Source organism: Panthera tigris, chromosome A1 (genome assembly GCF_018350195.1).
Source record: "Panthera tigris isolate Pti1 chromosome A1, P.tigris_Pti1_mat1.1, whole genome shotgun sequence".
In the NCBI taxonomy this organism is placed as follows: domain Eukaryota; kingdom Metazoa; phylum Chordata; class Mammalia; order Carnivora; family Felidae; genus Panthera; species Panthera tigris.
In genome coordinates, this window is record NC_056660.1 from 175,056,193 (window position 1) to 175,072,912 (window position 16,720).

Consider the following 16,720-nt stretch of genomic DNA (forward strand, 5'->3'; position numbering starts at 1 on the left):
AGACCACATGGGATGAGACTAGAGAAGACATCCTTCCCCAAAGGAACAAGTCTCTGGAAGAACAGGACTTGGATGCTGGCCAAGTGCACACGGCAGATACCAGTCGGTATGTGCATCTTTAGGTACAATCTCTGTAATTACTTACCCCACCAGGCCAGCGCCCATGCCCCTCACCTTCACAGCCCCGCCCCCCCCACCCCCACCCCAGGGCATGGCCTTCTGTCTTACACAAAAGCTTACGTAATTAAACTACAGTGGTTGACATGATCTCTGCTAGGAAAGACCCTGACAGGTGGGTGTTCTCAATGCCTTGTGTCTGTTCATTTTCTATCTCTGAAAGCTCCCTGAGAGCAAGCCCAGCTTCTCATTCGTTGGTGTCATCCATAGTCTACCACAGCGCTAGGCACCTGGGTGCCTGATAACTCTCTCTCAACATCTTCGAGGACATCATGGAGAGAACTGCAGACTTCTCCTATGGCGCTGGGTTTCAATTGAGGTTCCTTCCATCTCTCAGTAGCTGTGCCTTGGTCAAAGTATTAGTCAGGGTTCAAGTGGGGAGAAGGCCACTAAGGGGCATGGAATAAGGGCTTTACTATCGGAGTTTGGCCTTATCCAGTGGGGGCGAAGGAAGGTCTGGATGGGGCAGGGAGGATCGGAAGGCTCGCGGGCCAGTCGATCGGGAAGCTGAATGGGACTGGGAAGGGGAGCTGATGCCTCCATGCGTCTGCTGTGAGGGTGAAGGGAGAAGAGCTGGACACAGAGCGCAAAAGAGTAAAGGCCCGTGGGTACCACTGTCAACTCTGTGTCTCACTTGCCACCACATCCAACGCAGTCACACATCTCAGAGAGTGTAGCCACCGCTCCCCTCCACCTCCGGATTTTTGTGCACACGCCTCTTTTGGCCAGCTCACACCTGGAACCATGCAGGGAGGGGGATTCTGGACAACAGGGCTCCGGTCTCACCACGTCAACACGGTACCACACAGTCAGGTACTGGACCCCCTCCGGGCCACTGTTTCCTCATCAGTGAAATGGGGACCCAACAGGCACACAGTTATTACTTATTACAGTCCTCATTTATATAACAATTCTGATTGATTGCTATTTAGCAGCCTTTGCCAGAATCTTTGTTACTTATGGGACCTTTGGCCCTTCCCTCTTACCATGGTAATGCCTTTAAGAATTTCCATCCCTACTAAGTCAGAGAGAGAAAGACAAAACATGATCTGTATGATCTCACTTATACGTGGAATCTACAAGTGGAGAACTCATAGAAACAAAAGATAGACTGATGTTTATGAGGACCCGGGAGGTGGGGGAAATGGGGAGAAGTCGGTCAAAGGGCACAAACTGCCAGTCATAAGATGAGTTAAGTTCGGGGCATCTAATGTGCAGCACGGTGACCATAGTTAATAATCCTGGATTGTAGACCTGAAAGTCGTTATGAGTAAATCTTAAATGTGCTCACCATAACAGCAACCTGGTAATTATGTGAGGTGAGGGATGTATTAACTGATACTGTGGTCAACACTGCAATACACGCACGTATCGAACCATCACCTCGAACAGCTTAAACTTGCACCATCGTTACGTGTCCGTTGTATCTCAGTAAATCTGAGAATTGTCATTCTCAAAGCCACGGCAGTGGCGTCTGTGGGCAAGCAACCGTGTCTCCATTCAAGTCTCACATTTTAAACATTAATTACTGTCCCTCGAGTGGCTTCACGTCTGCCGTCCTCTGGCCTCTGGCAGAACCAGGTTCTTCTGTTCCACAGGCCCGTCTGGAGACCGTTCCCATTTCTGCCTCCAGCTTGATTCTGGAGAATCAGCCGGGTAGCATGAGGTTCTCACCTTTCAGGCCTAGTTGCCACTCGCAGCCTGGGGACAGCCTCCCCTTCCTTGGGGAGCCCTGACTGCACAGCTCCTAGCTACAATGTGCCTCCCCAAAGGATAGAATCAAGTGAACGCCTGGCCAGGAAACAACAGCTATCCTGTGACTTCAGAAAGCATCCTTCTCTGGAAATTGCAGAGCTGGCCCTTTAAGGCCCCTGGACTGTCTGCTGGGGTGGGGTGGGAGGTGCAGGGAAGAGGAAGGGAGAGTGGTTAAGGGAGGGAGAGAGAAAGACAGAGAGAGGGATCAGTTGTGATACCATGGCAACGCTGAATACTCCAAAATGGATTCAAGTTGAAGAATAATATTCAGGGAAACAGAAGGCCAACTTCCCCTGGGCTGCTCACAGGCCCCTGAAGGCTGTTTCAGATGCAAACTGGGCTGGGTGGGTTGAGACCGGGAGGAAGGGACCCACTTCCTCAGAGATGGGGAAACTGAGGCTAGGAGAGGGGCAGGGGGCCAGTCTAAAGACACCTAGTTGGTGAGCTGCAGCTCCAGCACACGGGCCAATGGTTCATTTGTTCTTTTAGGCAACAGATACTTATTGAATGCTTACAATGTGCCAGGCGCTCTTCGAGGTGCTGGAGGTACGGCGTGGAATGAACGAAGGGTCAATAGGGAGTAGAGTGAATTGGGAAACCTTATCCCTTTGCCCAACTTCATGCAAGCACATGTGGTACACTTCTTGATCTTCGCAGACAAAACCCAAGCAGCTACGTTCTCACAGCACTGGTGGGGAAACTGAGGCTCAAGGAGGCTGAGGCACTTGCCAGGGCCATACACTCAGTCTGCTTGAACTCGGGGACCAGGAGGGGACTTTACCTCTTTTCTCCAAGAGGTGATGATCCGTAACCAAGTGGCCACGGAGCTCGGCTGATCCCAACTCATCCCAACTTCATCCCAATTTCATGACTTTCAGTACATACAAAAAGGTGGTAAGAGTGGGCTGCCTGTGGGGAGAAGACCAGGCATATGAGAATCAGGGTGAGAAAGGGGACTTTTCAATTGTTAACGTAGGAATTCTTTTAAAAATTTGCTGAGTGAAAACTATAAGTAACCATAAATGTATAAATAATCACAAAATACCCGGGTCTACTGTGTTCACCAACTGTATGATCTTGAACAAGTCGCCCGCTTCTCTGAGCCCCGGTCAGGCACCGCTACAAAACTGGTGGGTTGCCGTAAATGGTAAAGGAGTTCATGGATGTGAAATGTACCCAGGCGGCAGCACGAGGCACCATGAGACAGAGAGAAGCACAGAAGGTTTTCACTTCTGTTGAAGGGCAGAAGAACACAGAGAAACAGAGGTCGTGAGCTTGAGGCTAGACAGAAGGCAGCATGGCTACCTGGCCTCTCTGAGTGAGGACCTCTAGGGCCACTGTAGGTCTGGCTTAGCCTCCCTGGGGAAGCCTCACCTTCAGGTCCTGGACCCAGTGAGTGAGGTCATCCAGTGAGATGCTTTCTGCCCGGGAGGGCGCCATGGGGCCGCCAGTATGCAGAGAATATGACATCTCTCCAGACTGAACGAGGGACCCCATACCTGCGAGGGACCAAGCTCCTGGTGGGATGAGAACCCATGGCTATCTAGGCCTAAGAAAGCAGGAGGTGCCTTCCTTTCCACATGGCATTTCCCTGGCTGGCTTCCCTTGGGAGAGAGCAGCATTTCATAGGATGATGACAGCTCAGAGAAGCAAAAGCCAGTTAGGAGGTGGAAGATGGGCCAGGAGACCCCAGTGAATTATCTTAACTACGAAAAAAAAAACCCCAAAACCAGCAACATTTTGAAGCCCTTTATGGAGCTTATAGTGAAAAAAATTGGCTTTTTTTCTGCTGGAACAAAGACAGTAGTTATGTTCTATATTCTAGCAAGTTCTTTCGAAAAAAAAAATGAAAATCTGGGTTCTGTGGGTCAGATCTGGAATTCAAATGTCTTCTCCATAAGCGCCCCCCCCCCACCCGCCGCCTTCCTCCCAACTCAACAAGATGGAGATATTTGAATATGTTGTGCTTTTGAAATACTGAAGGATCTGGTGGTCTTGGGCCGACCCACACGCCTGGCAGCAATAGGCAGGGCCCTCGCGGTGGCCATGTCTTTCAGATGGGCGTGCGCCCTCCTGACTTCCACACTCTATGCCACCCCCTCCCTGTAAATCACAGCAGCCTACATCCCTCACACTCTGATGCTGGTATAGCCCCTGCCCTATGTCCACACACCTAGCTACCATGCCCGAGGCCTCAAAGAGACTCTAACCAAATCCAGTGCCTGGCTCCGAGATGCATTTCTGTGACTTTGTCAAATGGTTTGCCTTCCTATTACTGATTTCCATCAGTAATGGCTGGCCAAATCAGTTTCTTCTCTGAGCACATCCTGGCTGCAAGTCTGATGTTCCACTGTCTAAGGACTGTGTGATTTAAGGGAAGCTATTTAATGCCTCTGAGCCTCTACTTCCATGGAACTGATTGAGAACAAAATATTATTATTATATTATTATTGTTATTATTAATGTTTCCCGATTTTGTTGGTTGGCTGGGTGGTTCTTTTGCTTTAATGTGGTGCCAGCCAAGGCCCAGGGATGGCTTGAAGGCCTCGCTCATGTGACTGGCGGTTAGTTCTGACCGCCAGCTGGGAAGTCTGAGGAGCTGCTGGAGGGAATTCTGGTTCTTTCTGCTACCCCTTTCCGCATGGCTGCTTGTGCTTCCTCACAGTGTGGCGTGGAGGGGTGTTCCAAGAGGTGAAAACAGAAGCTACAGCTCTCTGAAGGCCCAGAAGTTAGCCAGCATCACCTCCCTCACATTCTAGTGAACGTAACAGGTGCCAGCCACAAGGACTCAAGAGGAGTGCAAATGGACTCGGCCTCTTGACGTGGACATACAAGGTCTCCTCACAGAAAAGCATGGGAGGTAGGGAATATTTTTGCACCACTTTGGAAACACGGCGTCCCAACAGGTGGATTTCACGGGGCCTCATACACCAAAGGCCTTCAACAATGTTAGTTCCACTCATTCACTCATCCATTCATTGATTCATCCACCCCCCCCCCCCACATTCAGGAAGCACTTATTGTGTGCCAGCCTTAAACTAGACACTGGCAAGATGGAGTTGGTCCCACCCATCAAGGAAGTCATAATTCTGGATGGGAAACAGGCAGGTAGAGCAGTAATTACAGCACAATATGGCAACTGCTTTGCTAGAGGAATGCTTTAGGATTGGCAAGTGGCCCCACACCGGGCCAGTGGGAACCAGCCCGGGAGACTGGCTGGCTCTCCTGAGAGAAAGGTTCTTTTTCACAGGGCTGTTTGGTTTGCCATCACGTGAAATCTGCCAGTGCCTATCCTGCCACGTATGGAAGGACTTATGACAGGTGTGCCAACCACGTTTCTTTTTTTGCTCAAGTAATTTAGGTTATAGTTGTCCCCCCCTTCCTATTAGAGTGAATCCCTACAAACACTGTTCCTAAGGCACTCACAATATAATAGGAAGGACCCACATGCAACAAAGAATTATGTTTTAGTGGTATAAGGGATAAAACAGAGATGTGCATAGGATATTATGAAGGGAGGGACTGGGTTCATTTTTTTTTTTTTTTATCTTGGAGGCAGGTTTTACCTAGTTCTTGAAGTTCTAGAATGTTCCCTGGAGGAAGCCCCCGCCCATATACCTATCACAGGGCTGGGCAAATTAGCAGATGCCCTCTGTGGACCAGTGAAGAAACGGCAGAGTCTTAAGATAAAACTAGCAGAGATCAAGTTATCCCATTTTAAATCTGCCCCCTTCCTAACTTACTGAACTCAGGCATATGTCAAATTGGCTGCCCTGGTGTCTGTATGACAGAAACAGAATCTCCTTAGCTAAAGCAGCCTTTTAATAGACCTCCAGAGGTTAATGGGCCTGACAGATCTTTGACATTTATTGGATTTTACGACCTAGTGGATCTGACTCAGAAAGCTGATCAGATATTCCAAATCGATGGCCCCTTTGGGGTACTGTCTTCACACAGAGCGAGCCATAATGAGGTGACCTTGGATGCCTGAGTCCAGAAAGAACAGAGAATGTCAGAATCGTAGGAATTCTAAACTGATCAAGGCCTACACGGTGCCCTCAGGGTCCCTCTGGCCCCGAGATGCTTTGCCCACAGATTCTGTAATTGCACACTCCTTCCAGTTCACCCTGCCTGGACAGCTACAAGCACCAGTATCCTTTTACAAGATTCCTTCCCTCAGCCACAAACATTTGTGAAAAGGCTTTGTTGTAATGGCATTTAACAAATGAACATTCCCTGGGCCGCTGCTCTGCACCAGGCACAGTTCAGGCAGAGGGGATCCAGAGAAAACTGGATCCTTCTCTTCTAGCGGCTTACAGTGCTACGGGGAAGACTTCCAGAGACCCAAATCCTGTTAGTGCCCTGCGATGGGGCTGGCAGGGGGGAACACAGAGAGAGCAGGCAGTAGGGAAGAAGGCAAGCTGACTGTGGAGGATTAGGGAAGCCTCCCAAGTACAGGGCCTTGTGGCTGGGTTTTGAAAGCCAAGTAGGAGCTCAGCAGGCTGGGGAGGAGAAAAAGGACATCCAGGTGGGGAAACGAGGTATATAACAAATACAAAAGTGCGGAGACACACAGATGCTGTCACTGGAGCATACAGAATCCAGCAAGGACGCATCACTTTTCTCAGCTTGGCAAAAAGAAAAACTTCAGGGCTGGGAAGATATGCTCATACGTTACTGGAAGGGATGAGAATTACTATGAAGCTTTTTGGAAATACTGGCAATGTCTGTTCAGATTTAAAATAGACACGACCTCTGAGCCAGAAATTCTACCTTTGGGACTTAGGTCTCTATATATTAAAATAAAATTAAGTTTAAGTTTAAATAAAATAAAATACAATTCTGTGCAATTTCCCAGTTATGGTGAGTATGAGTCGTCGTTCCTGCCCAGAATCTCTTCTTTTGGAAACAGCACTCTGATTTCCTTTGGGGAACAGTTCTTCCCACTTGGGTCCATGTGGGTTTATGGTCATCTTGGAGCAGGCTTCTTTATTCTGGGGCTCATCTTAGTTATAGAAATGCCAGCCAAGCAGATACCCATTGGCTTGAGCGAAGGGGAAAGAAGGATTCACTCGGGGGGCCAATGGATGGCCCTCTCCAAATCCCGTGGCACAGAAGTACAGGGCAGAGATGGGCAAATTGGCCTACGATCTGTCGGTAACTGGTTACTTGTTTGGGCTGCTCATCTGGGGGAGAATTCTCCACCTCATGAGTCTACCTGGTAGGCCACTTCCCATTACAAAAGTCCAAATTCACTTTCCAGTCAGTCTCCTTTGTACCCAGAGAGACAGCATGTAAACCTGGTTTCTCCTATCACACATGCCCTCTTAGGACACGAACGTGGCCACTACTGAGAAGCAGGGACTGCACGGAATCCATTCTGGCAAGGACGGCGGCCGTGAGGTGAATCGGGTTTCAGGCAGCATCATCCCCCCAATCCAGGGGCCAGCCCTGCTGGTGTTGGTGGTGCTGGTGGCAGTGTCCGTGCCCAGCAGGGGAACAGTTGCGGCGTTTGGGAAGTTGCTCCTAGATGTGTGATCTCCAAGCCCGAGTGTCCGGCCTCTGAACAACTCTCAAGGCTACACAACAAACAATCTTTAAGAAATATTTTTCGGCTTCAACTGGCCAACTTTGGTCCCTGTCTCCGAGTACGGACAGAGACGCAGAGCAGGCCACGAGCAAGATGATGCAAGAACTGATGAGGTCCTCCAGGGCTCACCTCCCCCCATCTTGGACTGCAGCCCGACCCCTAGAGACTGACGAAGAACTTGAGTTCTGAGGGAGGGATGGGGCTGGAGAGAGTCTGAACATTCTGCTCAGTTGGGCAACGGAGGGCTTTGACGTTCATGGTGAAAAGCCAAGTGACCTCTTTTGTGCACCAGGCTGGGAAAAAAGTTATACCCATTCCCCTTCAATACTTTAATAACTACAGAGGTGAGATTCAGGCCACATGTGATTCGCTAAATGGCGGGTGGGGGAAGGAGGTGAAAATGTGGGACGATGGAGCCCATCCCACTAGGAAAAGGATAAATTGACCGATCACCTACTCCACCCACTGGTACTGGGGCTAAGTGAACTGGGCAAACAGGTTAAATCGAACACTACAGGTTCCTCATGAAGGGGAGGCCAGCGTGGTCCTGGGGTGCAAAGAGCTCCTGGCTCCCTCTTGCTGAAGCCCCTTTTGTGCCAGCACATGCCATCGAGTCAGGCTTCCACGAAGCCTCGGGCTTTAAAAACGCAGCCTGGTGAATTCCAGACATTCTGAGTGGCTGCATGGACCGCATGCCCCGTGCTTCAGCTAGGAAAGCACTCTGAAGGCTCTCCTGGAATTCGACTTATTTGTCCGTAGGTTGTTTTGAGATTTCTAGTGAAGAATTGGGGTCTTAATTCAGAGAGGCCAAGCGTATACATTTAAAATGCCACTAAGCAAATCTCAATATTGATTTGCCAAAGAAATGCAGCCAGCCCACACAGGACTCCTGGGTTCTAAGTCTATAATCTGCAACCAACTTCTGAACTTCAGGTCCTCCTATGAGGCTGAGGTTGAAGGCCCTGGCTGGAGGAACTCAGTTGACGCACAACTCTATGAATAAACCACTAACCTGTACGCTTTAAAAAGGTGGAGTGTATACTATGTGAATCGTATCTCCATTAAGCTGTCATCACGATGCATAAAAGGAGCATGGAGGGCCAGACTGGGTTTGAATCTCAGCCCTACTAAGCACTAGCCAGCAGACTTGAAGCTAACGACTAAACCTGGCCGAGGTTGGTTCCTGAATCTCTAAAGCAATCAAATGTGATCAAGTCACAGTTATGTCATGGAACCAATATAAAGGGGACACGTCAGCTATGTGTGACATTGCCCGACCCGTGGGTCACACTCAGTAAATGCGTATGCCTTACCAAGTCCCTGCTATGCACCGGCACTGGGGATACAGAAACAGATGATACTTTGCTCCTGCCTTCAAGGAAAAAAGTACTTTAGGGTGGAAGGCAGGCAGTGACATTATATCTGGTCCCTGTGATTCAGGGACCAGACCACGCAAGTGAGGAGAACCAGAGGGCTCAGGGAGGACAGATGTCGCTCCTTAGACGTACCTTCCCTGGCCTCCAATCCCCACAGCCCAGTACTTCCTGCCTCATCACCTTCCTTTTGTTCTCTCCGGGGCTCCGTCTGAATGTATTCTCATTCATTTACTTGCATGCTTCTTTGATGGAGACTGGCATCTCCATGAGAGTAGGGCCCTTGTCTGCCTTGGTCCCTTGTCTGTTCTTGGTGACCAGAACAGTGTCTTGTTTTTATTACACGCTCAGTAAATATTTGTGGAACAAAAGAAAGCGTCAGGAAGAGGCCTGGAGGGTAAGGAGGAATTAGCCAAGTGAAGAAGCCAGAAGCGTTGTTGCAGACTGAGAAAACAGCACCCAGAGCCACTGAGATGTAGACCGCATGGAATAAGGAGAAGGGATGAGTGGGAAGTGGCAGGAGAGAAAGATGGAGACACAGTGGGGCAGCCCCCAGACACGACTTGGCCCTCACTCTGGGGTGTGTGTGGGGGGGTCTCTAACCACTACCAAGACCCCCCCCTCTCCGTTGGCTCCAGTCTGTGAAAACCTGCTCACATCCTGGTAGTCCTGCTGAGTGCAGCCTGTGCGTTTCTATAGTAACCGTCACCATGGCACCAGAGGCCAGGATCCAACTTCCGGCAGGCACCGCTGAGGCCCTGAGCTCCTGTCCCCCTCCCCAGCAGCCTCTACCCCACAACACGGAAAGGAGACATGGCTGGGCACCACACTGGGGATATGCCAGGAAGGGTGTGGCCTGATGCAGGGGGACAGGATTAAGCATCAGGTATATGTCACAACAGACACACCAAGGGCAGACACAGACTGAACGTTTACTACCAGTTTCGGTTTCATTGCTTGGCTCAGGCAGGGGATGGGAGGTTGCATCTGAACACACAGCAAGCGCTGGAGCAGACAGGCCACTGTGTGGGTGGCAGGGTAGGGCATGGAGCTCGGGGCTCCTTGCGGCTTCCAGACCTGTGGCCTCTCTGAGCCTCACTCTCCCATCTGCAAAGGGGGAAGGATAAACCATGATACTATTCAGCCCACTGGAAGGATCAGAGAAACAAGCACAGTGCCTTGCACCCGGTAGGGGGCTTGACAAATATCCAGGGAGTGAGTCTGCACAAAGTATTAAAAAATGAATGTCCCCTCCGTCAGTCGACAAAACTATGAGTCCGCCTTCCCTTCTCTCTTCCCTTCCCTGGTCCACATTCTGTTCAGACCTACTTCTATTGCACGAGCTTCAGATCATCTGTTCTCTGCCATCTCCCATGCTGTTGGACAGGGGCGGGGTGAAGAGGGTGGGAATCACAGGCTTCTGAGTCACAGACCTGTGTTCTAATCCAGCTGCTCACTGGCTGGCTGGCCTTGTGACCCCAGGCAAGCTGAGTCACTTCCCCACCATCTGCTTTCATTGAGATCCCTTTAACTGCAAGACTCATGAGTCCAACCAGCCTGGCTTAAACCCAAAGGAGGGTTGAGGTTAGGGTTGCAGATTGCAAATAAAAATACAGGATACCCAGGTCATGATCTCGCGGTTTGTGGGTTCGAGCCCCGTGTCAGGGTCTGTGCTGACAGCTCGAAGCCTGGAGCCTGCTTCAGATTCTGTGTCTCCCTCTCTGCCCAGTCCCCGCTCACACTCTGTCTCCCCGTCTCTCTCAAAAATAAATTTTAAAAATTCGTTAAAAGAAACACTTAAAAAAAATACAGGATGCCCAGTTAAATGTGAATTTCAGATAAACAAATAATTTTTGTATTAGGTCTCAAATATTGCATGGGACACACTCATGCTAAAAAATACTTAGTTTACCAGAAACTCAAATTTTAAATTTCTTTTTATTTTATTTATTTATTTAAAAAAAATTTTTTTTTTCAACATTTTTTTTTTAATTTATTTTTGGGACAGAGAGAGACAGAGCATTAACGGGGGAGGGGCAGAGAGAGAGGGAGACACAGAATCGGAAACAGGCTCCAGGCTCCGAGCCATCAGCCCAGAGCCCGACGCGGGGCTCGAACTCACGGACCGCGAGATCGTGACCTGGCTGAAGTCGGACGCTTAACCGACTGCGCCACCCAGGTGCCCCTTTAAATTTCTTTTTAATGTTTATTTTTGACAGAGAGAGACAGAGAGACGCAGCATGAGTGGGGGAGGGGCAGAGAGAAAGGGAGACCCAGAATTTGAAGCAGGCTCCAGGCTCTGAGCTGTCAGCACACAGCCGGACGCAGGGCCCGAACTCACGGGCTGCGAGATCATGACCTGAGCCGAAGTCAGATGCTTAACTGGCTGAACCACCCAGGTGCCCCAACAGAAACTCAAATTTTAATGGGCTAACCTGTTTCCTATCTGGCAGCCCTAGGTGGGGTGGGTACCTACTAACTCATGAAACAAACTGGATCTGGGAGTTCAAGGAACACCAGGAGTATTCGCTCTCTCTCTCCCTCTCTCTCTCCCATTCCCATCTCTGGGCTTTGCTTCCTGCAGCCTCAAGGAGGCCCACTCCTTGTGGGGACAGAGACATCCATCAGCTGTTCCCTGCTCCTTAGGACTGGTTATGCAGAGGACCCTCCCTCCCTCCCTCCCCCGTTCCTCTCTCCCTTCCATCCTGTGCCCACGCTGGCCCCGTACCCCTGGTCTACCCCCTGTAGTTAGCTCTCTGCCACCCTAGACTGTCCCACCTATGAGGGCCAGCAGCTTTGGATCTGCCCCTCACCTCTCACGGCCTCCTTCAGCCTCCCTGGGCCCTGCAACAGCCTGGTCCTGGGCCCTGTGAGTCTTCACGCTTGCTTCTCCCCTCCCCGGGAGTGCCCTGCACTGACTTTGTCCTCCTCCACCCACTGCTTCCGTGTACCACCACGGTGGACCACCACAGTGGACACAGCAGCTCTTCCGAGGTTGCCTCCGGCCTGGGCATCCAAAGCTGGCTCTCTGCATTTAAACCATTTTGGCTCTGGGCTTCAGTTTTCCAGTCTGTGAGGTGAGGGGACCGGACCAGCTAGCGGCCACAAACTTCAACAACACAAGTTTGGATCAGGATGTCAAATAAAAACCATGGCCCTATTTGGAGGGGGCAGGAGCAACTGAGCTCTGGCCCCCTGTCAGGTAGAAAAGCAGGCCTGATATTGCAATGCTTCTGATTTTCCCAAAGAACAAGGAATATCAGTATGAATGGAAAACTCTCAATTTTGAGCAGTGGTTCCCGTTTGCGACTTCTGGACTAGACTGTCCAGCCCTGCGATCTAGGAAATACCTAGATCCTGGGAACTACATGCAGGAGATACCTGGGGGGTTATTTAAAATGCACTTTCTGTGGGGCGCCTGGGTGGCTCAGTCGGTTAAGTGTCCGACTTCAGCTCAGGTCACGATCTCGCGGTCCGTGAGTTCGAGCCCCGTGTCGGGCTCTGGGCTGACGGCTCAGAGCCTGGAGCCTGTTTCAGATTCTGTGTCTCCTTCTCTTTGACCCTCCCCCGTTCATGCTCTGTCTCTCTCTGTCTCAAAAATAAATGAACATTAAAATAAATAAATAAATAAATAAAATACACTTTCTGGCTGTATCCAGGATCCTTGGAGCCAGCCCCCAGGAATCTGCATCTTAGCAAGCACCCTGAGGTGCTAAGCTTTTAGAATTACAACTCCTGGATTTTCCATTTTAATGGGGTCTCACCTTTGATTTGCATCCATTACAACGGGAGACAGGAGCCCCTTCCCTTTCACGTGGTCTCCCCAGATATGCCCCTCACCCCATTGCAACCCTGGAGCAGACCAGGTGGCAGAGCCAGAAGTTTATGGAGCAGGAGCTCCCTGCCACCTGCCCGTCACTGTGCCAGCTCCACTGGTATAACGTGGAGGCCGCAATCACGATGAGAAACCCGAGGCTACCAAAGGGGTGGTCACTTGCCCAAGGTCACAAGGCCATCAGTGGAGGAGCTGGAGGTTCAAATCCCAGTCTGCGCATCAGAGCACTGTGGAGAGCCTTCTGCCAGGCCAAACTCTCTCTCCCCAGGTGGAAGACAGACAGAAGGTCATTGTCACGTTGAAAGAAGACTGTTGGTTCTCGGTCCTCTTTCCTACCGATCAGCGGCTAACACAATCAGCGGCTAACACAATCGGCACTGAAGGCTGATCACTTATGGGGAGCAGGATACAACAGGGTCACAAGGAGGGGAGGAGGAGTGCGAGTGGCTTTGATGAGAGTAGATGGCTCCTGGGGACAAAAGAGGAGCTGTCGCAGCTATCAGCTCTAATGGACTTCTCACAGAAACAGGGATGGCGGCTGCCTGCTTCTGTCCTTCACCACCCAGCCCTCACACCCTCCCCCCATCAGGTTTAGCTAAAGCTAACTAAGTATGATCATTGTAAAGTTTTAAATCACAGGCCCAAGCAACTGGCAGCTGGGGGCCCCATGGCACTTTGCTGCAGTTTCCATCTTTGGCAACATTTGCCTGGATCAGTGCGCATGCTTATCATCTGGCCACAGTTTGGTGCCGTGCAGACTCAGAGTGAACATCTGAGTATCTGCTGTGTGCTCTGTGTTGTGCTACCTACAAACGACTGGAATTTAGTCTGTACCTGCTCTAATGGAATAGAAAAGACTTATTGCCCCTGAGGTGCTATGGGAACAGAGCAGGGAGATTCCTCGCCCGGGAGGAATTGGGGGGAAACTCTGTGAAGGAAGAGGCTCTGAAGCGAGGATGGGAAAGTGTGCTCAATCGGAGCCACATAGAAGATGAGAAGGCAGGGGGCATTCTCTGTGGCATAAACTGTGTGCAGAGGAAGGCAGGCGGGTCCCAGCCCTGCCAATTCTGCCTCCCGAACGCTTCCTGTCTGGTCCCTTAAACCCAGTGCATCTCAATCTAGTCATTTGTGTAACCCCCTCCCCCCCCCGCATAGTTATTTCACATTTTTCTTTAAGTTGGTTTACTCATTTTTATAAAACTTACATTACGAAGAATCTTTCTGTCACAACAGTAATTAAAAAATAGATTTTGCTTATAAATAGATGGTCACTAGAAAAGTGAGAACACTGAAAGCAAGATAATGCTACTGAAATCCAGCCAGGTTCTGCCCCCCCCCCCCGGGGTTGGGGGAGGGGCGTTGCTGAGTCTGCAGCCTACTCTCTCGTCATTAAAAAAGAGAAAACGGCAAGTGTTAGGCATTAGGGACACCCGAGCAGCAGCCTGAGACTTCCTCCTTGAGATAATCAAGGGTGAGACAGGACAGAAACGAGATCCTTGCTTTAAGCTTTATGCGTCCCCCACTAAAGAGACCCCAGGTACCAGTGTCCGTACTCTTCGAGAAACTCTTGTCCCAGCCAAACTGGAGCCAGCCCCAAACCACATGTGTGCCTCCGCGGTCTCCTGTAGATTGCTGGTTTGCAACTGTGCTCTTGGGAGATGGCAGATGCCATGGCTGTACCTAGAGACTGTCATGGGAGAGCACTTTGCATGACAGCAACCACCACACCCCCACAATAGCAACAACCCTCATCATAGACAACAGTTCTCCAATTCTTACTGAATACCAGGCCCTTTGCTAATAAGCATTTAAACACATTGTTATTTAACCCTCACAAAAGTTTCCACGAGGGTGCCATTATCACTCCCATTTTACAGGATGACAAAACTGAGGCACAGAAAGGTTCAACACCTGCCCAAGAGCAATGTTATCCTCTTTATGTATTGGATTCCCATACACAATCTCACCGTTTTATTCATTCTTTCATCCAGTCGTTCAGCAGACAGACATCGAGTACCGTCTATGTTTCCTTTCCTTTTATTTGGAGCAATACTCTCTGTGTTTTAAAACGAAACGTGCTGTTTCCGGCTCTGCCCGCGCTCTGACTTGCATCCTTCACTCCCGGCATCTTCAGACGGTCTCCTGTTGCCTGTGCGGACTGTGCCGCGATGCGCTGCTCAGGTCACCCATCAGGACCTGGACACCTGTTCCTCTGCTTCCAGGTTGCTGGTGGCTCTCGCTGAGTCCGTCTCCGGGAACTGCACTAGACTCAGGGGGACTGTGTGGCTTTCCGTTCTGCTCCCCCCACCCTGGTTGGGGTGGGGCACAGCTGGCAACTAGGGACAGACCATTACGGGGGAACAAAGCAGAGACCCCTTGCATCACTCCAGGGCCACTGTTGGGGCTGCCCCTGCTCCGAGCTCCCTGCGGGTCGGCTGAGGCCTCTGTTGCAGCTGCACCACAGACCAACTTCCCCTGCCAGGCCTGCCACTCACGCCCCCTCACAGGTGGGTCCCCAGCCTGATCCCGAAAACGCCTGGGAGACTCCACCTAAGAGACTGTACAAAGGCATCTGTCCCCATCGAAAGCTATAACCCAGCCCCTGTCTTCCCGGTGGTCCCTCCACAACTGAGACCCAAGCAAAAGGAGCCCCAGTGCATTGGCACTAAAGGCCCAGGGCCACCTCAACCTCCACAAGCCCTGGAAGTCATGGAGGCGGTTGGTCTCTTTATTTACATGTTTTCACACATTAGCTAATTAGATTTGTTCCCAGGCCCCATTACTGGTTCCTCACGTGTATCACGGCCTCGGCTCTAATGACAGGCAGCCACACAGGCGGGCCTGGGAAGATGCTCTCTTTCAGGCCCGCAGGGATCAGCCAGGGCAGGAGAGAGAAGAAGGAGGGGGAGACTGGATTACAGGGTGTCAGGGAAGGGTCACTGCTCCCCTACCTTTTTCCACCTTTGAGCAAGGAGAGAGCAATCGGCATTTCCCCTCCTTAAGGAGGCATCTTGCCAAGGCAGCCAGAAGGCCTGAGTGGTAAGTGACCCACCTTTGCTCTATTCTTAAATGGCCTGTTAAAAATAGCCTACATCTGCCCCAGGTTTGACCCCTAACATTTCTTAAATTGCATTGCAAATTACTGTCTCGGCAATTCCGCAGGCTTCCCACTGTAAGCCTAAGCCCAGCAATAAAGGCAGAAAAGAAACGGAATTAGAACCTGCAGCCCGCAGTGGTGATTTTGGGATGTGGATGTGAGGGCTCACCAGTAATCTCACTTAGCATAAAGCAGGCGGTGGGACTCAGTCTGAAGGAGCTCCGAGGTCACCGTGTCCAGCCCCGCTTTGCATCACAGGAGCAAGGACCAGGCCGTCCAGACACCGTCCTTCGAAGAAAAGAGAAACATCGCAACCAGGCAGCCTGGCCTGTCACCGCCTCCAAAGGCCTGGCCACCACATCTAGTTAGTGAGTACCCACTATGTGCCGGGCCACGAGTCAGCGGTTTGCAACATCCGTGGTCTTCGGATGTCTCTATGTGCTTAAAAATTATTGAGGAGAGGCCCCAGAGTGCTTTGGCTGCTGTTTGTCATATAAGATACGAAAACTGAAGAACTGTACAAATATGCATGAATTTATTCATTTCAAAACAACCCATTACACAGTAACATGTCACATATGTTTTGAAATCAAAACGTGTCCATATGTTACAAAGTAAACTCTGTCGTGCATGCCTGGGTGGTTCCGTCCGTTAAGAGTCCGACTCTTGATTTTGGCTCAGGCCATGATCTCACAGTACGTGAGTTCGAGCCCTGCACGGGGCTCTGTGACAGCATTGGAGCCTGCCTGGGATTGTCTCTGCCCCTCCCCCACTTGCTTTCTATCACTCCCAAAATACGTAAGTATAAACTTAAAAAAAGTTATAAAAAAATAAACTACCTTACAGAACGAAGATGAGTGGTGAGAAGAGGGACATTGTTTTACGTATCTTCA